Here is a 22,832-nt window from a genome sequence, read left to right as displayed (position 1 = left end):
AAAATAGAATTATGTCGAGAGGAGTGCTGTTTTAAGGACTATCAGTGTGATGAGGATTTGTTTCACTTATCTATGGAACTTATGACTGAGTACAACCTGGCAATGCCTGATGATGTGTATGAAATCACAGATCTTTACCTCAGACTTCGTCAGATAATCACTGATGGGATGGGGGAATAAGTTAGGTGCTTTTGAGGTGGAGAGGGGTGGGGATTCTTTGCCTAAAAAGCAGGAGAGTCACAAGGAGTGGTGGGGCCATCATCACTTTTTGATTTTTTTTCTTTATTCAAAGATGACCATGGTGTGAGTCTTTTGACTAATGTTATGTTTTGTGAAATACACATGCACCACAGTGATGTGAAACAAAAACACATATAACAAGTCTGTCAGGCGTACAAACATTAAAACATGTTTGAGCATTTTGTATGCTTAAGACAATATTATCAAACATATTGTCAACAAATTACAATATTTGATTCAGTGAATGCAACACAGGCAAATATGATGAATTAGATGTTTTGTGTAATGAGTATAAGAATTATCCTATGATTTATCAAGATGAAACAAACACTGGTATAACCATGAACATTGTTAGACGCTTAGTAGCATGACTGTAACTGGAGCATTTATTCATTCAAATTAACTTAAAATGGTTTATTTATTGACTTTGTAAGATTTGAATTGCAACATATTTAGACCTAGCATAAACAAATGCCAGCCTGAATGTAACTTTGGTCGTATTAACTTAAATGCTCAGCTCAAAAAAGAAAAGAAACGTTTTCAGAGAAAATGCTTACTTTGAAGTGACAAGAAGTAACATATCAAACAGTTACATCAAACTGTTGCAAACTTAAGTGCACGTACGCTCCCAGGGCTCGATTAAACTATGTCCATTACCCACACATTGGACTCCAACACTTGGCTCATCTCTGCACTGAAGTCAGGTTGGCTGTCATAATGGATGGACAGCTCCAGCACACAGCCACACGTATGGGCAACAGGCCTTCTCTGAAAACCATCCACCTGAGTAAAGGTAACAATAATGTTCTTTTCCAAGAACAGATCAGAACCTGTGCAGAATCTGAGGTACCAACACAGATGTTGTGTATCTGCATTCCTGAGGTAACGTGTTAGGAACTTTTTAATAGCCTTCTCTTGAACACTCAATATCTCAGGGAATGTGAGGGACTTTAAAATATTTCTCACACTTGGTGTCAGTGTTTCATACACTGTGGTGAGGTCAAGAAAGTTGCACCCACATGTGCCAAGTGATTTTGTCCATTGTTCGATAACATCGGCTGGCTCTTGAACTAGCGTTTTATGTGAAAGCTCACGGATAATGTAGTTTGCATTGATTTCTGTGGGGATCCGTGTGCAGCTATACTTGTCCAAAATTTCCACGAGTTCTTCCTGGTCAACAATATTAAAATCAGATCGCCAGGTTTCAAACACCGCACGCTCATGTTCAGGCATGTAATTGAGGAAATTCTCCACAACATCACTCCTCACATATCCCAACGCATCTTGCTCTAAAAAGACAGGTGCTAGCTTCACAGGAAGATACTTCTCCTTCGCCCATCCAAATGATAATATTCGGCCAACACTTTCCTACTGTGTCTCTCCAAAATCATGTCTCAAGAAAGGAACTGTAAAAGATGTCCCTGTTGTGCACTGATTGTAGAAATCACACCAGATTTCTGACTGACTCACAACTCCTCCCTCAGCATACCCCATCTAAGGTGTTCCATCAGGCAGTACAAGCTGAATTTTAAAGTCATTTTCTTGAAGGCCAGAAATGTGCTATGAGCTCTTCTAAGACCTGCCCTCTGTGAACAACCAATATTTCTTGATGGTTTAAAGGATGACACTGTTGGTGGTGAAACAGGCAGTGTATCATCCAAGTTCAGTTGCTCATTTTCAGAGACATCTCCTATAAAAACAACGTTGCTGCTCTCAAAAGCATTCTTACTCCCATCCTCCATGGAATACATTGCCATGTCAAAGTTGTGATCACTTGCAGTACTTCCAACATAGATAACTTCAGAGTGAACAGTTTCAAATGATGCAGTTTGTGAAGCTGCAGCAACACATATGGACCTGAGAAAAGAACTGGAAGACTGATTCGGAGAGCTCTCTTGTTTTGCCATATTTGGGGCTGATCCTGTGTGATGACTGAATAGGCTGTTGTCTTTTTTTGTCCGTGTTGTCAAATAAAACCTAAGAAGAGTTTTGTATTGGTGTATAATTGTCCAATGGTGATTTCAGAGTTAATTGTGACCGTTTCATAGTTGTTTTTTTTATATCCAAATCAAAATATGTTAAGGGCCCAAGCCTATTTTTCCCACCTGGGAAGAACAAATCCACTGCTTCCTGTATTAGTTCACTCTTGTGCGAATGCTGATTTTCCGTGTTCCTCCTCCTCCTTTGGCTCTTACCTGTTTGAAAGACCTATTCCGATCATCATAATGCATCCATCCATCCATCCATTATCTATACCGCTTCTCCTCACAAGGGTTGCGGGGCGTGCTGGAGCCTATCCCATCTGTCTTCGGGCAGTAGGCGGGGGACACCCTGAATTGGTTGCCAGCCAATCGCAGGGCACACAGAGACAAAGAACCACACTCACTATCACACCTAGGGGCAGTCTAGACCTAGAGAGTCCAATCAACTTACCATGCATGTTTTTTGGAATGTGGGAGGAAACCGGAGTACCCGGAGAAAACCCACGCTGGCACGGGGAGAACATGCAAACTCCACACAGGGAGGCCGGGGCTGGGATCGAACCCACGACCTCTGAACTGTGAGGCTGACGTGCTAACCAGTCGACCACCGTGACGCCATAATGCATCCATCCTAATTCTATTTTCCTCATAAGCCTCAGACCATTCTACAGAGTTGAATGGGAACCTTCCTCCTGTGTTGTGCTGCTGCCTTCTTCATCACGAGGTTTTCTTTTGGCCAATTTAGTCTTCAGACGATCAACGTGTTTTGACTTGCGTGTGTTGTCATGGCTGTTTTCCTTCCGTCTACAAAAAGATAACACTGCTCGATGATCACCATATGGTGGTGTACTTTTACACACTTCAATTCTTCATCTGTCATCAGTTGAACGGTGATAGCATCAATCTAAACATGGACAAAAACAAATGAAAAGAAATAGATATTACACAACCTTTGCATTGGTAGCATGCATAGTTAAGTCTAAAAAGTCCCTGTAAAGAGAACATAAATGTTTATTTTACATTTGACATGCCACAGAAAAGTGTTTTGTTAACCCTGCCATTTTTGAATAATAAGGCTTCAGAACAATGAAATCAAGCACTTGTCTCCACTCTCAAATGGTGTGGGCATGTCCACTGAATGTGCTGAAACCATGCAGTCCTGAACTGTCAAATGTCATTCTATGACCTGGAAAAATGGATGATGATGATTTATTTTTCTCTAGTTGGTGCGGAAAATATTCTATACTGTACTGTTTTATACAGTTATGGAATATTTTCTGATGTGCAATATTAGGCTTGTGCCACAACGGGGCAGTAAGACACTGGATATAGGACACATACCTGTCATCACGCATATAGGGAAATATTCTCCCGGTGCTTAAAGTGGAAGTCAACCCAAACATATTTTTTTCAAGAATATGTTCCCAGCAGGCCCACTAGTTGAAACACGGCTTCTGATTAATTTTGCGTTTGTGGAATATAAATTTATTCTGTCGACTGAAAATGACATCACAACTGCTCACAACGACCAATCACGGCTGACCTGTTTTCTGAATCTGAACCATGATTGGTCGTTTTGAGCAGTTGTGATGTCATTTTCAGTCGACAGAAGACAAAATGGCCACCCCCAGAGATGGCTAAAAATGAGTGGATTAACACTTATTCCAAAAACGTAGTATTTATCAGAATGCCCTGTTTCAAATAGTGGGCTTTCATAGAACAAATTCTTAAAAAAAAAATGTTTGTATTGACTTCCGCTTTAAGTCTGACAAATCTCACTAATGTGCACTTTTATGGCTGTGGGCAGCCATTTTGCCACTTGCTGTCGAATAAAATTACATCAAAGTTGCTCAGGGCTCAGGTAACGACCAATCACATCTCAGCTTCAGAAAATAGTTGAAGCGTTACCTGACCACTCACCACTATACCCGACGGTGTAGGCTGAAGGGTTTTATTATTAGTTTGTGAAGACATATACATGTATGGCTAGTGAAGGGTTTTATTATTAGTTTGTGAAGATATATAAATGTATGTTAACCATTTATTAATGATTCAAAGTTGTATTACAAATGAGTAGAAGTAGAGCTGTTTCAAGGTTGCAGTATCAGGGGAGCGGATGTATCAGAGGAACACGATGTGTGGGCGGTTTGATGGTACCAGGTGCCGCCAGTGAAAAACAGGGAGACAAAGGCAGGGGCCACAGTTTCTCTGAAGGCCCCGGCCTCTTGGAATGCAGATAACTTGGTGTTTTCAGGAACTACAACCCAGCGAGTCATGTGCACAAGAAAAGGCGTCATCTGAGACGGCGGGGAAAAGAGAACCAATCAGCATCTGAAGAAATATATTGCAGATACCATGGAACTAATGAAATGATAGTGGCTAGTGTTTTTGGTGTGTTTAATTTGCATATTGTTTTCTATAACTGTTCGGAGCAACTCGGGTGTGGTGTCGCTCTCTGATGGCCACAGGAGCGCACAGATCTGTATTGAGAAGGAACCGAGCCCCCGATACAGTAATAGCTTTTGCTGTTAGGAATAATATCTCGGTGATTCGGCTGATTGGCTTTCTGGTCTTCTCTCTTACGGAACGAGCATGCATAATTGTTAGGTAAGGTGAAGCTAAGGTTAATGTCGGTTCAAATAATAAATATATGGTAAATAATTTGGAGTCAGATAATCAGGGTAAGTATCGTGATTTAGACCTTAAACCTAACAATTTTCTGGTGACCCCGACGTGATCCTAAGGGAGAATTTCGGCGGACTTCAGGACACCAATCGGAGTCTGGGACTCTATCTCCAAGGTCTGGGACCTTTTGTTGAATTGTGTGACGTGCTGACAGCTGGCCATTGGTGTGACACTTCCTTTCTCGCGAGATCAACAAAAAGGTAAGCAGAATACCTGTTGTCTATTCAAAATTCTGCATATTGGCTGATTTATAAATCTGAGGGAAGTGTTGTGTCAATTGTTGGTTAGTCATATTATACGGTAGTGAAGTCTGGGACTTACGTATAATATTTGTGATAGGATTATACGGTAGTGAAGTCTGGGACTTACGTATAACCTTTGTGATAAAAGTGTATGATAGTGAAGTCTGGGACTTGCATACACTGTGTTGAATAGGTCAGGGACCAAATGCTTCGTCGTGGTGGACAACCACAGTGACGACTGTAGTTAAATAACTGGAGTGTAGTGAGATCTCCGGGAGAAGTGAGGCCTCCCAAAAATAAATTGGTGAATACGTAATCCTTCTGTGAGAGAGTCAATTGCTAACATTGATCCAAAATGAGTGACAAAGGGGTAAAGAATGAATGTGATGTTGAAAGTGATAGGGACAGGAATGAATGGGATGAAATAGAAGGAATGTATGCTGAATTGGAAGCGCAAATATTGAGTGGAATTGAATGTAACAAAGTTAAAAGAGAAAGAATAAAATACCGTCGTGCATTTGCTAACTTGCAGACAGATAAATTGTTTAGTGGTTTTTCTGCCCCCTGGGATTTGGAACGTTTGGCCAAACAATTACGCAAAAAGGAAACGGAGATCAAAAACGAAAAGGAAAAATTGGAAGTATTGAAGGTAGATGCAGGGTGGCGTAAAAAATCTAAAATAGAAAAACAAATTGGAGAGAAACAGGAGCTTAGGCGAGTTGTACATGATTTGGGCATCGCAGCGACAGCACTTTGTATTGTCAAGACAAATAAAGATGTACCAAAAGCTGACATAGACAAAGGAAACACTGATGGCGTTAAAGCCTCAGTGTCGAAAGAGGAGGAAGTAAAAGCGGCAAGCATTTACCCCTCTTTGGAGTCGGAGCCAAGCGCCCCACTCATGCAGGTTACTCACACTCAACCCCCACCATATGGCGATAAGGGAATGATGGCTCCTGTGGTGACATTGGGTGGCCGTGTGGTGATGGACATTGATGGTAAGAGTGAGCAGGCAGACACTAGTGTGGTTCAATTGATAGAGCAGGCACTGAACAGAGAAAAGAGACGTGTGTTTGCAGGACATGAGGCGGAAAAAAGTAGAGTAATTACGTCTACGCCATTCGCCTCAAAACAGATAACACATGACTCAGTAATAGGAAGTCGAGAAAGAGGTGACAAGGTACCAGAAAGTGTATTGTTGAGAAGTCAAGATAATGATTGGGAGAGTAAGGATGAGGATGTTGGTGGAACGTTGAGACAGCAAGAGAACATAATGTTGAAATTGGTGACTTCCGGCGCCGCGCGAGTGGCAGCCCGCTACAGTAGCTCCGGCTCATCGGTGAGCCTTTTCGTGTGTTTTTGTTCTTTAATATTACTCTACGTCATACCTTTTTCGTATAATTGATAGTCGTAACTTGCGTAACAATGGACACCCAAACTGCGGTATTCTTGCTGCTGCTGATGGCTATTTTTTGCGCGATCGTGTCTGGCGACTTGGCTCGGAGCCGAGCCCCCATTGTTTACAGCCGGAATCAGCTGTTAGCACTCCGTGCTAACCATGCGCCGGCTCCCGGGGCGAGACCCGATATCCCCCGTGAGCTGAGGAAGAAGAGACGGGGATCTCGTGCGGGGGTTAAACGCCGGGAAAGGAGGAGACGATACCATCCCGTCCTCCCGTCTGTTATCATGGGGAATGATAGATCACTCCCCAACAAGATGGACGAGCTAGTGGCGCTTACCCGGCACGAGAGGAACTTCCGGGAGGCTAGCCTGATGCTATTCACGGAGTCGTGACTAACAACGCTAACGCCGAACGCGGTCGTAGAATTGGACGGCTTCCAAATCATACGCGCGGACAGGACGCTGGAGAGTGGAAAGAGGAAAGGAGGAGGGCTGGCTGTGTTTGTGAACGATAGATGGTGTAATCCTGGGCACATCACGATTAAGGAGCAGCTTTGCAGCAGGGATATTGAGCTGCTAGCTGTTGGCATGAGGCCATTCTACATCCCGCGAGAGTTTAGTCACGTGATCGCGGTGACCGTCTACGTCCCACCAGCTGCCAGCAGCGACACAGCCTGTGATGTCTTGACTGCAGCAGTGAGCAGGCTACAAACACAGCACCCAAATGCCCTGGTACTCATCTCTGGTGACTTCAATCATGCCTCCCCTTCCTCCTCTCTGCCTTCATTCTATGCCAACACCAAGGAGGCATACACATCACTGCCCCTCCCCCCGCTGGGCAAAGCTGATCACAACCTGGTGGCTCTCCAGTCTGTGTACAAACCTCTGGTCCGCAGGCAGCCAGCTGTGACCCGCACGGTTCAGAGATGGTCTGGAGAGGCCGAGGAGGCCTTAAAGGACTGCTTCAGCACAACTGTGTGGGAAGTATTCAGCGATGCTCACGGGGAAGACATTAGTAGTCTAACGGACACTGTTACAGACTATATAAATTTCTGCATGGAGAACACCATACCCACCAGGACAGTAAGGTGTTTCTCCAACAACAAACCCTGGATCACACCAGACATAAAAGCTCTCCTGAAGGAGAAGAGGAGGGCTTTTGCGTCAGGCAACATATAGGAGCGGAGGACTGTGCAGCGCCAGCTGAGGAGGAGGATCAGAGAGGGGAAAAGGTCCTACAGGAAGAAGATGGAGGAGCAGCTGCTGCAGAATAACGCCAGGGGAGTCTGGAGGGGCCTGAAGACCATCTCAGGCCACGGACAACCCAAGACCCGGACTGGGGGGGACCTGCAGTGGGCAAATGAGCTGAATCTCTTTTTCAATAGGTTCGATCAGATGCCTGCCTCCACTCAGTCTCTCCTGCTGCAGTCTCCACCTACTCCTCCTGCTGGGCGTGTCACCCCCTCCCCTCTTTTCTCCACAGTCTCCAGCTCCCAGCTACACCAGATAGCCACCACTCCTTCCTGTCCAGCCTTGGCCTTCACAACATCTCAGGTGAGGAACCAGCTGAAGAAGATGAAGGCGAGGAAGGCAGCGGGTCCAGATGGCATCAGCCCCCAGCTCCTCAAATCCTGCGCAGACCAGCTGTGTGGAATTGTCCAGCACATGTTCAACCTGAGCCTGAAGCTGGGCAGGGTCCCCCAGCTATGGAAAACATCCTGCCTGGTCCCTGTGCCAAAGACCCCCCACCCGAAGGAGCTCAACAGCTTCAGACCAGTGGCGCTGACGTCTCACCTGATGAAGACCCTGGAGAGACTGGTCCTTGTCCACCTGCGCCCCCTAGTGAGCTCCTCAATGGACCCACTCCAGTTCGCATACCAGCCTGGCATCAGTGTGGATGATGCCATCATCTACCTCCTCCACACTTCACTCTCCCACCTGGAGAAGGCGGGGAGCACTGTGAGGATCATGTTCTTTGATTTCTCCAGTGCTTTCAACACCATCCAGCCCACCCTACTGGGAGACAAGCTGGAGCGGGCGGGGGTGGCGCACCACCTCACAACATGGATCCAGGACTAACTCACAAACCGGCCACAGTATGTGAGGACACAGGACTGTGTGTCTGACGTGCTCCTCTGCAGCACGGGGGCCCCACAGGGAACTGTCTTGGCTCCCTTCCTGTTCACCCTCTACACCTCGGACTTCAACTACAACACCCCTACCTGTCACCTGCAGAAGTTCTCTGACGACTCTGCGATTGTCGGCCTCATCACAGGCGGAGATGATCGGGAGTACAGAGAACTTACTCAGGGTTTTGTGGACTGGTGCCAGCAGAACCGCCTCCTGATCAATGCGGGGAAATCCAAAGAAATGGTGGTGGATTTCGGTAGGCGCCAGCACTCTTCACCTGCACCAGTGAATATCCGGGGAACAGATGTTGAGAGAGTCTCAACTTACAAGTACCTGGGTGTTCATCTGAACAATAAACTGGACTGGTGCGACAACACAGACGCCCTCTATAGGAAGAGTCAGAGCAGACTCTTCCTACTCAGGAGACTGAGGTCTTTTGGGGTTCAGGGGACACTCCTCAGGAACTTTTATGACTCGGTGGTTGCATCGGTCATCTTCCAGGGAGTGGTCACCTGGGCAGGCGGCGTCTCGGCCCGGGACAAGAAGCGGCTGGACAAACTGGTCAAGAGGGCCAGCTCTGTCCTGGACTGCTCCCTGGACTCTGTGGACTCGGTGGGGGACAGGAGAATGTTGGCCAAGCTGTCATCAATGCTGGGCAACCCGGACCACCCCCTCCAGGGCACCCTAACAGCACTCCACAGCACCTTCAGTGACAGACTGTTACACCCTCGCTGTGCAAAGGAGAGATTCCGCCGTTCCTTCTTGCCTGCTGCTGTCAGACTCTTTAACAAGAACATTGTGTAGTCTCTACAAACTGGCGGTCATTAGTGCAATTGTGCAGTCCTGCACCTGAGCTCATATCGTGCAATACCCAATATTCCCCACTACTGTAGTACCGTGCAATACTCAACATTCCCCACTACTGTTAGTCTAGTTTTATTTTTATCCAATGCTGTTCCTTACATTTCACTACAGCACTGCAGCACTGTCACTTAGAGTATTTTTTCCTCTGTACTATGTTCAGGCTGAAATAAGTGTTCCTCATATTTTTTATGTAGATGTAGGTTGGTGTGTATACACATGTGTATATACACATGTTACTGCGTATATCTACATAGGTTTGATTCTAAATGTTTGCCATCAATGTTATACATTAATGGCCACATTATGCTGCCGCCCCTGTTTGACCTATATCTTTGCTACTGTAACAATGAAAATTTCCCCACTGTGGGATCAATAAAGGCATTCTTATCTTATCTTATCTTATCTTATGTCAGGGGAACTCAGCGACCAGAAGAAAGGACAAGCTGAGACAAGAAGACGAAGATAGTGAGAAGATACACAGATAGCGCAGCAGAGACAGATGTTGAAGGAAGTCAATAGAAGTGAGAAGAGAAGAGAAACAGGGAAAGATGATGACAGGGTGGCTGTGTGTGGCTATGATTTAAGAGGGAAAAAGCATCAGATGGTACAAAAAGAAAAGGGTGAGGTCATGTGTCCTATGGTAACTACGGCGAGGGGTGTTCACTATGAGCCTGTGGTGTTACGTGATTTAACGGCAATGATGGAAAAAATGCCCCCACTCCACAAAGGAGGAAAGGCATGGTTGTCTAAATTTTTGGCACTCATGAGTGGACAAAGCTGCGCTCTGGGTGATATTCGTCGAATGTTGGCTGGTGCTTGTTCATTGGTCCAGATTGGGGCACTGGAGGAGGCGGCCGGTACCTCCCATTTGGGTGGGGACACACCGCTTCCCCATGTGGCAGCTTAGCTTTTCCAACAAATCAAGCTGAGTTTTCCTCAGCCAACTGACTTGGCACCTGCAATGTTTCCATATGACCGCAAGATGTCTCCCGCACAGCATTATTTGACATGTGCGGAGAATTGGATTGAGTCTACAGAGAAACACCGTGGTTTGTCGGCGGAAGCAGAAACACTCTACCGCACAGCTATTAGAGATGGATTACCTTCAGAGGTCAAAAAGACACTGATGAGTGATCCAGATATTTTGGTGTGTCCAGAACAAAGGTTTAAGCGCCATTTGATGCATCATTGCCGTGCATTTTCTGAGGAACAAGCTAAACTGAAAGTGAAGAAAATAATCTAGCCAAGCAGCTGCTCAAAATGCAGCTAGCTAAAATGCATGGTGAGGCCAAAGCTGATAAGAGTAAGAAAAAGGAAGTGCAGATGTTTCAAACTCCAGTGGCGGCTGGTAGGGGGCGTGGTCAGTTCCGTGGTGGATACAGGGGAAGGGGAGGGAATACCCTGCCACAGCAACGAGGATTCTACCCGCTGGGGACATGCTTTTTGTGTGGGGATCCAAACCACTGGGCCAGGGAGTGCCCTAACAACCCCAACGGCGGGTCCCATTTTGCCTCCCGCGGAAGAGGGACACATTTGCCCCCACGACGCATCCCACCCAGCGGTCCTGTCCAACCTGGAGGTAACCGTCCATGGCAAGTGCCCCAGCAACCAGGGGCCCAACCACAGGGAAGTCAATACTATCAAAGTATTGATCAGTGGGATGGACAATACGAATAGGGAGGCCTGGGAAGCTCGGGAAGCAGTGGCCAGGCAGAGCCCATGCTTCAACTAACAGTGGCAAATCAACCCGTCGAGATGCTAGTGGACACGGGCACAACATACTCTTCCATTAATTTGCCACTGCCTAAAGCAGCATTGTCCCCTCGCAGTACAACGCTGGTCGGCTTCTCGGGACAACCACAGATTCTGCCTTTCACAAAACCTCTTGAGACACGAATCAACAAAACTGGACAGCATTTATGGCATGAATACATTCACGCCACAGGAACCCCCATTAATTTAATGGGGAGAGACATGTTGATGGCAGTCAAAGCACAAATTATGTGTGGACCAAAAGGACTTACAGTCACGTTTCTGGACGGGCAGACCATTCAGTGTCAACAGGCGCTGCGAACTCATGGCCAATGGCTAATGAGACTCACATCCCACATTTGTTTTGGTCACCATCAAACAAAGCATACAAAATTATGCAAACAATGAAAGATGAAGGGAATTTGGAAATGTTGTTGTTGTCAAGGACACATGGCAGAGAGTTTACAGATTACGAACAAGCTGATGAGATGCTAAAATGTTTACCAGAAGAATTGTGGTCCAAAGGCCATTTTGATGTTGGAGAGTGTCATACTGTTGCCCCCATTCAGTTGCAAATTGATGAAAATCAAGTTTTCCGAAGGCCCCAGTATAGATGGCCTGGAGAGGCAGACGAAGGCATGAAACTTTGTGTGGCTTGTGGGATGCAGGCATTTTGGAATAATCAATTTCACAGTGGAACCCCCCATTGAGACCCGTTCAAAAGGCTGACAAAAAGACATATCGAATGGCTCATGATTTGAGACCAGTCAACAATGTCACATTGACCCCAGTGTTACCAGTACCAGATCCTCACAGGATTCTGACAAGTTTAAGTCCCATGTACAAGTGGTTCACAGTGATTGATTTGGCCAATGCGTATTTTTGTGTGCCGTTGGATCCCAACATTCGTCATGTGTTGGCATTTTCTTACAAAGGGTGTTAGTTGCAATACACCAGATTGCCACAGGGGTTCAAGAACTCCCCTGGCATTTTCAACCAAGTTTTGAAAGAGCTTCTGGGACCATCCAGAAGGCTCCATTTTGTTGCAATATGTGGACGATTTATTGATTGCAGCAGCCAGCCAGGAAGCATGTTTGGAAGCTACTAAGAGGCTGTTGACCAAACTGCATGAGTTGGGTTTCAAGGTATCAAAGAAAAAGTTGCAATGTTGTAGACAAAGGGTTACATTTTTGGGAAGAGTGGTGTCCCCCATTGGCCTTGCAATGTCACCAGATCACAGGAATTCCATTCTTCATCACAAACGCCCAACCACAGTCCAGGAAATGTTGTCATTTCTGGGCTTATGTGGATACAGCAGAAATGATATCCTATGTTTTGTGGACAAAACAAGTGTCCTTTGTGACCTTGTCAAAATAAAAGGGCCACAAAACCTCAAAGCACACTTAGAGTGGACTGTAGAAGCTACACAGCTTTTTGTAACTTTGATTCAAGAACTCGCCTCAGCGGCTGCTTTGGCGACCCCAAATTATGTCAAGCCATTCTACCTAGATGTGTCAATCACACGCCAAACAGCGAATGGTATTCTTTACCAAAAAGCACAAGGAGGGAGAGCAGTCTTAATGTACTGTAGCGTCCCATTGGATACTTTTGAGCAAAGACACCCAGAATGCGTTCGTTACGCAGCAGGCTTAGGTAAAATTTTACAGAAGACTGCACATTTGGTCATGGGACATCCACTGTATGTGCTCACGGAACACTTTGTGTCAGCCTTTGTGGCTTCAGGATCATTTGTCTTGACACCATTGCGTCAAACCAGACTGATGAAAATTTTAACAGCACCAAACATCAATTTTGTTCACAATGGTATCAATATGGCAGACCAATTTTTGGTTGGCCCACATGAATGTGCATTAAAAATACAGAACCAGATCAAAGTGAGACCCGATCTTTATGCCGAACCACTTGGCCTAGGGCGAGTTGTATTCACAGACGGTTGCTGCTGGCGCGATAAGAGTGGTTCTCTCCACGCGGCAGCAGCTGCAGTCGAATGGCGAGATGGTTCTTTCCAGCCACTCGTGACGCAGAAAATAACAGAACGTCCATCTGCCCAAGCGGCAGAGGTACTGGCACTCACTCTGGCGCTCGAACAATGTCAAGGTGAGGCAATCACCATCTATTCGGATTCAGCATATGCAGTTTCAGCCGCCCTTATTGACCTCAAGGGATGGCTCCAAAATGGTTTCATGACTGCCAAAGGCACACCAATTGCCCACCGTGACCTCATGCTCAGATTACATGAGGCCTTGGCGCAACCATTCCAAGTAGCAATTGTTAAAGTCCCCGGACATTCAAAAGCAGACACCACGGTAGCCAAAGGTAATCAGGCGGCTGATGCGCTGGCCAAACAGGTTGCGGGCTACACTGTTGAGGTAGGAATGATGGTCAGTAATGAGGCCATCATTGTTGATGGTGAACATCTAGATGCAGCTTTGCCACTCCCACCCACTCATGATGAACTTTGTCATTTGCAAGAAATGGCGTCTCCTGAACAAAAATCCATGTGGATAGCAGCGAAGGCCGTAAAAAGACCTGATGGGCTGTGGGTTGGCCCAAGAGGCCAGCCCACTCTCCCAGAAGGTGAGCTTATGCAATCCATCTTGGCTGAGGCTCACTCAATTGCGCATACTGGGCCTCACCCGATGATGGTGAAATTGAAAAATTGGTGGCACCCAAAAATGACAGATGTAGTTTGGAAATACGTTTCAGAGTGCCAGACATGTCAGATATTTAATGCAAGACCAACTTTAAAACCAAAACCAGGTATTTTTCAACCAGCTCCGTGGCCTGGTGCTGAAATTGTGATTGATTTTACTGACATGAGTGAAAGAGTGAATGGCAAGCGTTACCTTTTGGTGATGGTTGATTCCTTCTCCGGGTGGCCTGAGGCCTACCCGTGTGCAAAGGAGGACTCGACCTCTGTCATTAAAGCACTGGTTAACCATTACATCCCAACCCATGGTTTCCCGGCCTTGGTCCGGTCTGATAATGGCACACACTTTAACAACAAAGCCTTGGCCAAGGTAGAAGCCATGTTGGGGCTCCAGCATCGGTTTGGTTGTGTGTACCATCCTCAGAGCCAAGGTAAAGTTGAGCGAATGAACCGTACGTTGAAGGAAAAATTGGCTAAAATAATGTCACAAACCAAAATGACGTGGCTTCAAGCACTGCCACTGGCGCTATTAGCTGTCCGACAGACGGTCAATAAAATGACTGGCTTTGCGCCTTTTGAGCTCCTCACGGGCCGTTTAATGCCAGGACCGGCATCAACATTGGTGCCTCCAGAAGATGTGCCGATGCCAGATTTAACACATGCTGCGTATTGGTCATACCTTAATGCTCTTGTGTCCAGTGTTTCTGCTCAGGTTGTGGAGAAAGCAAAATCATCAGCTGCTGAAGATACCTTGGAATCAGACCTCACCCCATACGTGTAAGTGCGAGTCATCTCCAGAAAGTGGACTGAACCAAGGTGGAAAGGCCCATTCCGTGTCCTAGCGAGGACAACCCACGCAGCGCAGCTTGGTGACAAACGGCAAAAGTGGTATCATTATTCTCAATTGCGTCCTGCTCCTGACTTTAACCCTCAAAAATGAGGATCCGGTGGTTTGGCCGTGTCGACAACCCGGCCATGAGAGGGAGGGTTAGACCCCCACATTTACAATTGTTTCGCTTTTTGCAAAATCCAGTATATGTAGGAGTAATAGTGTGTGTTGCTTTTGTTTTTGTATGGCTTTTGATGATGATCGACACGGAGGGGACTGATCGGCTACGAGTGACGGAGGACAGCGTTGACCAGGACTATCCTGACTATGCGACCCAGAAGTCGTATCTGACGTACACCTGCAAAGGACAAACGGTGTACTGGGCACCGAAGGGCTCCAAGTGGGAGCTGACCCAGACAGAAAAAATTATACTTGATTTATCATGCCTGTTGATTTTCAGACTATTGGCGATCCATGGGACGGACTAATGAAGGTCTTAATTCACTAGACATAGACGTGCATCCCCAGAGTGGATGGACAACAATGACCCGACCTACATTGACGCAATAGGAGTCCCAAGAGGGGTTCCAGACGAATACAAACTGGTAAATCAGGTGTCAGCAGGATTCAAAAGTGTGTTGGTGTGGATCACTCCCAATAAAAATGTTGACCGAATTAATTATGTTCATGATAATGTACAGCGTTTGGGTAACTACACGCACAAATCATTGGCTGCAGTGCATGAGCAATTGGCTGCCACGTCACTTATGGCGTTCCAAAATCGCATGGCCCTTGATATGATATTGGCAGAAAAACAAGGTGTGTGTGGGATGTTTGGCGACACCTACTGTACATTTATACCCAATAATACTGCCCCAGGAGGACGACTGACCAGAGCACTTGAAGGACTACAGACACTCAATAAAAAGATGAAAGAACATTCAGGTGTGGACAATAGTATTTGGGATACTTGGATGAAAATGTTTGGTAGTTGGAAAGGGTTGATTGCTTCCATTTTGCTTGTTGTTGCTATTTTTGCAGCTATTATGGTACTTTGCGGTTGTTGTTGCATTCCATGTATTAGATCTCTCACAGTAAGGTTGATCGAGAAAACTGTGGGTCCCTTGCCTCCTGGTGGACAGTATGTCTTGGTACAACAGGCGAATGCAAGCGTGGGGCCCTCCTATGACATCACTTTAGAAGCGGCGGTGTAAGTACATCCAGCACACAGACATTAATATGTGGTATGGCCTCATAAATGAGGCCATGAGAGGGAGGGAAGGGTTTTATTATTAGTTTGTGAAGACATATACATGTATGGCAAGTGAAGGGTTTTATTATTAGTTTGTGAAGATATATAAATTTACGTTAACCATTTATTTATGATTCAAAGTTGTATTACAAATGAGTAGAAGTAGAGCTGTTTCAAGGTTGCAGTATCAGGGGAACGGATGTATCAGAGGAACACAATGTGTGGGCAGTTTGATGGTACCAGATGCCGCCAGTGAAAAACAGGGAGACAAAGGCGGGGGCCACAGTTTCTCTGAAGGCCCCGGCCTCTTGGAATGCAGATAACTTGGTGTTTTCAGGAGCTACAACCCAGCGAGTCATGTGCACAAGAAAAGGCGTCATCTGAGACGGCGGGGAAAAGAGAACCAACCAGCATCTGAAGAAATATATTGCAGATACCATGTAACTAATGAAATGATAGTGGCTAGTGTTTTTGGTGTGTTTAATTTGCATATTGTTTTCTATAACTGTTCGGGGCAACTCGGGTGTGGTGTCGCTCTCTGATGGCCACAGGAGCGCACAGATCTGTATTGAGAGGGAACCGAGCCCCCGATACTGTATTAGCTTTTGCTGTTAGGAATAAAATCTCGGTGATTCGGCTGATTGGCTTTCTGGTCTTCTCTCTTACGGAACGAGCACGCATAATTGGTAGGTAAGGTGAAGCTAAGGTTAATGTCGGTTCAAATAATAAATATATGGTAAATAATTTGGAGTCAGATAATTAGGGTAAGTATCGTGATTTAAACCTTAAACCTAACAAGGCATAGCTAACTAGGTAACCGCGCACCGCAATTGCACTGCATTATCAATGATGCAAATGAAGACTCTATGTTTCTCAGTTTTGGACATGTTTTCAGCAATTATTCAACACCATCTATAATGTATTTAGAAACAACTCTCTGAATTCACTTTAAGGTCTTTAATTAAACAGCAACACTAAGTTTTTGTTTAAGTAACATTCATTTAGCAGTAATAAAGCCTCTATTAAAAGCACTTATTATCATAAGTGCACTGCATTATCAATGATGCAAATGAAGACCCCATGTTTCTCAGCTTTGTACATGTTTTCAGCAATTATTCAACACCATCTATGATGTATTTAGAAACAACTCTCTGAATTCACTTTAGGGTCTTTGTGTGGATGATGCCATCATCCACCTCCTCCACACTTCACTCTCCCACCTGGAGAAGGCGGGGAGCACTGTGAGGATCATGTTCTTTGATTTCTCCAGTGCTTTCAACAACATCCAGCCCACCCTATTGGGAGACAAGCTGGAGCGGGCGGGGGTGGCCCACCACCTCACCACATGGATCCAGGACTAACTCACAAACCGGCCACAGTATGTGAGGACACAGGACTGTGTGTCTGACGTGCTCCTCTGTAGCACGGGGGCCCCACAGGGAACTGTCTTGGCTCCCTTCCTGTTCACCCTCTACACTTCGGACTTCAACTACAACACCCCAACCTGTCACCTGCAGAAGTTCTCTGACGACTCTGCGATTGTCGGCCTCATCACAGGCGGAGATGATCGGGAGTACAGAGAACTTACTCAGGGTTTTGTGGACTGGTGCCAGCAGAACCGCCTCCTGATCAATGCGGGGAAATCCAAAGAAATGGTGGTGGATTTCGGTAGGCGCCAGCACTCTTCACCTGCACCAGTGAATATCCGGGGAACAGATGTTGAGAGAGTCTCAACTTACAAGTACCTGGGTGTTCATCTGAACAATAAACTGGACTGGAGCGACAACACAGACGCCCTCAATAGGAAGAGTCAGAGCAGACGCTTCCTACTCAGGAGACTGAGGTCTTTTGGGTTTCAGGGGACACTCCTCAGGAACCTTTATGACTCGGTGGTTGCATCGGTCACCTTCCAGGGAGTGGTCACCTGGGCAGGCGGCGTCTCGGCCCGGGACAAGAAGCGGCCAAGCTGTCATCAATGCCGGACAACCCCCCCCTCCAGGGCACCCTAACAGCTCCTTCAGTGACAGACTGTTACACCCTCGCTGTGCAAAGGAGAGATTCCGCCGTTCCTTCTTGCCTGCTGCTGTCAGACTCTTTAACAAGAACATTGTGTAGTCCCTACAAACTGGCGGACATTAGTGCAATCGCGCAGTCCTGCAACTGAGCTCATATCGTGCAATACCCAACATTCCCCACTACTGTAATACCGTGCAATACTCAATATTCCCCACTACTGTTAGTCTAGTTTTATTTTTATCCAATGCTGTTCCTTACATTTCACTACAGCACTGCAGCACTGTCACTTACTTAGAGTATATTTTCCTCTGTACTATGTACAGGCTAAAATGAGTGTTCCTCATACTTTTTATGTAGATGTAGGTTGGTGTGTATACACATGTGTATATACACATGTTACTGCGTATATTTACATAGGTTTCATCCTGAATGTTTGCCGTTAATGTTATACATTAATGGCTACATTATGCCGCCGTCCCTGTGTGACGTATATCTTTGCTGCTGTAACAATGAAAATTTCCCCACTGTGGGATCAATAAAGGCCTTCTTCTTCTTCTTCTTCTTCTTCTTCTTCTTCTTCTTCTTCTTCTTCTTCTTCTTCTTCTTCTTCTTAATTAAACAGCAACACTAAGTTTTTGTTTAAGTAACATTCATTAAGCAGTAATAAAGCCTCTATTAAAAGCACTTATTATCATTATTATAGGTATTATTGTTGTTATTGTTGTTGTTGTTTGGAATATTCCACTACTAATCCCTTTACCTTCTCACGCTGCAGGGCCTCTATTGTTCATTCAGAAACATTTCGCTGTCTCAGGAAGTCTTGCAAGTCATCCATTCTGTGAACAAGCATTAAAAAAAGTCATTCATTCACAGTGAGAGTTTTGGGCTACAGATAAGTTATTATTTTCGCAAAGAAAGTGGCCAATGTAAATTTGCAATTCAAAGAAACTAAAGAAACAATACTATTCACCATGTCATCTCTAAATGAAATACTAGTTTTAAGCATGTTGCACCACACAGCTATCCACTCTGCAATACGTTACGGAGTCAATACGTTATGGATGTAAAGTTATGTAGCTGATCAAAAATCATCCATCCATCCATCCATTATCTGTTCCGCTTATCCTCACAAGGGTCGCGGGGCGTGCTGGAGCCTATCCCAACTGTCTTTGGGCAGTAGGCGGGGGACACCCTGAACTGGTTGCCAGCCAATCGCAGGGCACACAGAGACAAACATCCGCACTCACAATCACACCTAGGGGCAATTTAGAGTATCCAATCAACTTACCATGCATGTTTTTGGAATGTGGGAGGAAACCGGAGTACCCGGAGAAAACCCACACAGGCACGGGGAGAACATGCAAACTCCACACAGGGAGGCCGGAGCCGGGATCGAACCCACGACCTCTGAACTGTGAGGCGGACGTGCTAACCAGTCGACCACCGTGCCGCCCATCAAAAATGATTATTTATATAAATAAATCATATCCAAATAGGGTGCTTGTTTGCTTTACAATGCCTATAATCAAATTCATCACAGAACGAGAGGAAACTCACAATTTAACACAGTCGTAAATACTAATTTAATTTGAGCAATATATAAATGAGCCATGCTACCGAATTGGTTGAAATTGCTGTCCCACAATGAAAATCTAATTTCAAAAAACAATGAAGTTGTTGTGGTACGGCATCTCACCACACAGTGGCGCCTCTTGGGTTTATTATGTTAGTTAGTCACTTCTTTTTCCCTAAACTTCAGTACACTTTTTGTCATGGACTCGGTCGGGTGTACACGACAGCTACGTGAGTAACGTGCGGTATGCTGGGGAAGTATTGTTTTATTGCAAATTAAACAACGCCTTGTGGAACATCAAGAGGTCTTTGCTCCTTCGGCTATCCAACTACACTTGTCCATGACGAAGTATTCCCTCAGCTCACTACCACTCGTTACAAAGTGTTCAGACCTTGCATATTTAGTCATATCTTGTTATGATCTATTTTACCACAAGGCATTAATTGAGATACTATTAAACTGAATCTATAAAAAGTCATATTTTCTATGTCACTTCCTATTCGGAGGTGGCTGTCCCAATCTCTAACTCCTGAATTTCAATTCATGAAAAAAAAATGTAGAATATTTTTGCCAATTTACAAAATACTTTAATAGAACATTTTGGTTGCTTTCATATGTATTGTGAAAGATTTACATTGATTTTGTAGATTTTTTCAAATTAGAAGTTTTTATGTAAAAAAACCCGTCCCAACTTTTCATGTCACTACCGAAATGCAAAGAGTATTTGTCTGTAGGCTGGGCTTGGTTTTAGCCACATCCCCAGAAATTTCACCAGTAAGAGACATTACCTTTATGTTCATCACTGGCCACATGGCGAGTAATTAGTTGGCAGCATTATTAAGTTATATGCCCTCCAAAATCTGAAAATCAGCATGTGGTTTTTAGGACCGTCACTACCGAACATCTCATTTCGGCAATAAAATGAGCACTTTTGATTTTAATGCTAAATGTACTGTTTTCTTTCTCTGTACACATACTCAAAATTGTCTGTGGTAGCCGCATTGTGCCTAGCATTGTTGAGTATTGTTAACAACTATCAGAAACTATCACTTCCGTTTCCGGCGCTGCACGAGTGGCAGCCCGCTACAGTAGCTCCGGCTCATCGGTGAGCCTTTTCGTGTATTTTTGTTCCTTAATATTACTCTACCTCATATCTTTTTCATATAGTTGATAGTCGTAACTTGCGTAGCAATGGACACCCAAACTGCGGTATTCTTGCTGCTGCTGATGGCTATTTTTTGCGCGATCGTGTCTGGCGACTTGGCTCGGAGCCGAGCCCCCATTGTTTACAGCCGGAATCAGCTGTTAGCACTCCGTGCTAACCCTGCGCCGGCTCCCGGGGCGAGACCCGATATCCCCCGTGAGCTGAGGAGGAAGAGACGGGGATCTCATGCGGGGGTTAAACGCCGGGAAAGGAGGAGACGATACCATCCCGTCCTCCCGTCTGTTATCATGGGGAATGTTAGATCGCTCGACAACAAGATGGACGAGCTAGCGGCGCTCACCCGGCATGAGAGGGACTTCCGGGAGGCTAGCCTGATGCTATTCACGGAGTCGTGGCTAACAGCGCTAACGCCGAACGCGGTCGTAGAATTGGACGGCTTCCAAATCATACGCGCGGACAGGACGCTGGAGAGTGGAAAGAGGAAAGGAGGAGGGCTGGCTGTGTTTGTGAACGATAGATGGTGTAATCCTGGGCACATCACGATTAAGGAGCAGCTTTGCAGCAGGGATATTGAGCTGCTAGCTGTTGGCATGAGGCCATTCTACATCCCGCGAGAGTTTAGTCATGTGATCGCGGTGGCCGTCTACATCCCACCAGCTGCCAGCAGCGACACAGCCTGTGATGTCTTGACTGTCAGTGAGCAGGCTACAAACACAGCACCCAAATGCCCCGATACTCATCTCTGGTGACTTCAATCATGCCTCCCCTTCCTCCTCTCTGCCTTCATTCACACAGTATGTCACCTGCCACACCAGAGACAATAAAACACTGGACCTTTTCTATGCCAACACCAAGGAGGCATACACATCACTGCCCCTCCCCCCGCTGGGCAAAGCTGATCACAACCTGGTGGCTCTCCAGTCTGTGTACAAACCTCTGGTCCGCAGGCAGCCAGCTGTGACCCGCACGGTTCAGAGATGGTCTGGAGAGGCCGAGGAGGCCTTAAAGGACTGCTTCAGCACAACTGTGTGGGAAGTATTCAGCGATGCTCACGGGGAAGACATTAGTAGTCTAACGGACACTGTTACAGACTATATAAATTTCTGCATGGACAACACCATACCCACCAGGACAGTAAGGTGTTTCTCCAACAACAAACCCTGGATCACACCAGACATAAAAGCTCTCCTGAAGGAGAAGAGGAGGGCTTTTGCATCAGGCAACATAGAGGAGCGGAAGACTGTGCAGCGCCAGCTGAGGAGGAGGATCAGAGAGGGGAAAAGGTCCTACAGGAAGAGGATGGAGGAGCAGCTGCTGCAGAATAACGCCAGGGGAGTCTGGAGGGGCCTAAAGACCATCTCAGGCCACGGACAACCCAAGACCCGGACTGCGGGGGACCTGCAGTGGGCAAATGAGCTAAACCTCCTTTTCAATAGGTTCGATCAGATGCCTGCCTCCACTCAGTCTCTCCTGCTGCAGCCTCCACCTACTCCTCCTGCTGGGCGTGTCACCCCCTACCCCCTTTTCTCCACAGTCTCCAGCTCCCAGCTACACCAGATAGCCACCACTCCCTCCTGCCCAGCCTTGGCCTTCACAACATCTCAGGTGAGGAACCAGCTGAAGAAGATGAAGGCAAGGAAGGCAGCGGGTCCAGATGGCATCAGCCCCCAGCTCTTCAAATCCTGCGCAGACCAGATGTGTGGAATTGTCCAGCACATGTTCAACCTGAGACTGAAGTTGGGCAGGGTCCCCCAGCTATGGAAAACATCCCGCCTGGTCCCGGTGCCAAAAAACCCCCACCCGAAGGAGCTCAACAGCTTCAGACCAGTGGCGCTGACGTCTCACCTGATGAAGACCCTGGAGAGACTGGTCCTTGTCCACCTGCGCCCCCTGGTGAGCTCCTCAATGGACCCACTCCAGTTCGCATATCAGCATGGCATCAGTGTGGATCAGTGTACCTCCTCCACACTTCACTCTCCCACCTGGAGAAGGCGGGGAGCACTGTGAGGATCATGTTCTTTGATTTCTCC

At 46.2% G+C, this 22,832-nt stretch overlaps 1 pseudogene; it reads right to left on the bottom strand.

The window, feature by feature from the left end:
• Nucleotides 1-879: 879 nt before the first annotated feature.
• On the bottom strand, nt 880-18,914 carry LOC147138018 (uncharacterized; annotated as a pseudogene).
• Nucleotides 18,915-22,832: the final 3,918 nt, after the last annotated feature.

This window comes from Filicampus tigris, chromosome 12, assembly GCF_054856515.1.
Source record: "Filicampus tigris isolate MCC_2025a chromosome 12, RoL_Ftig_1.0, whole genome shotgun sequence".
Classification (NCBI taxonomy): domain Eukaryota; kingdom Metazoa; phylum Chordata; class Actinopteri; order Syngnathiformes; family Syngnathidae; genus Filicampus; species Filicampus tigris.
Note: the sequence above shows the minus strand (reverse complement) of the source record. Positions and strands in the feature narration are given on the sequence as shown.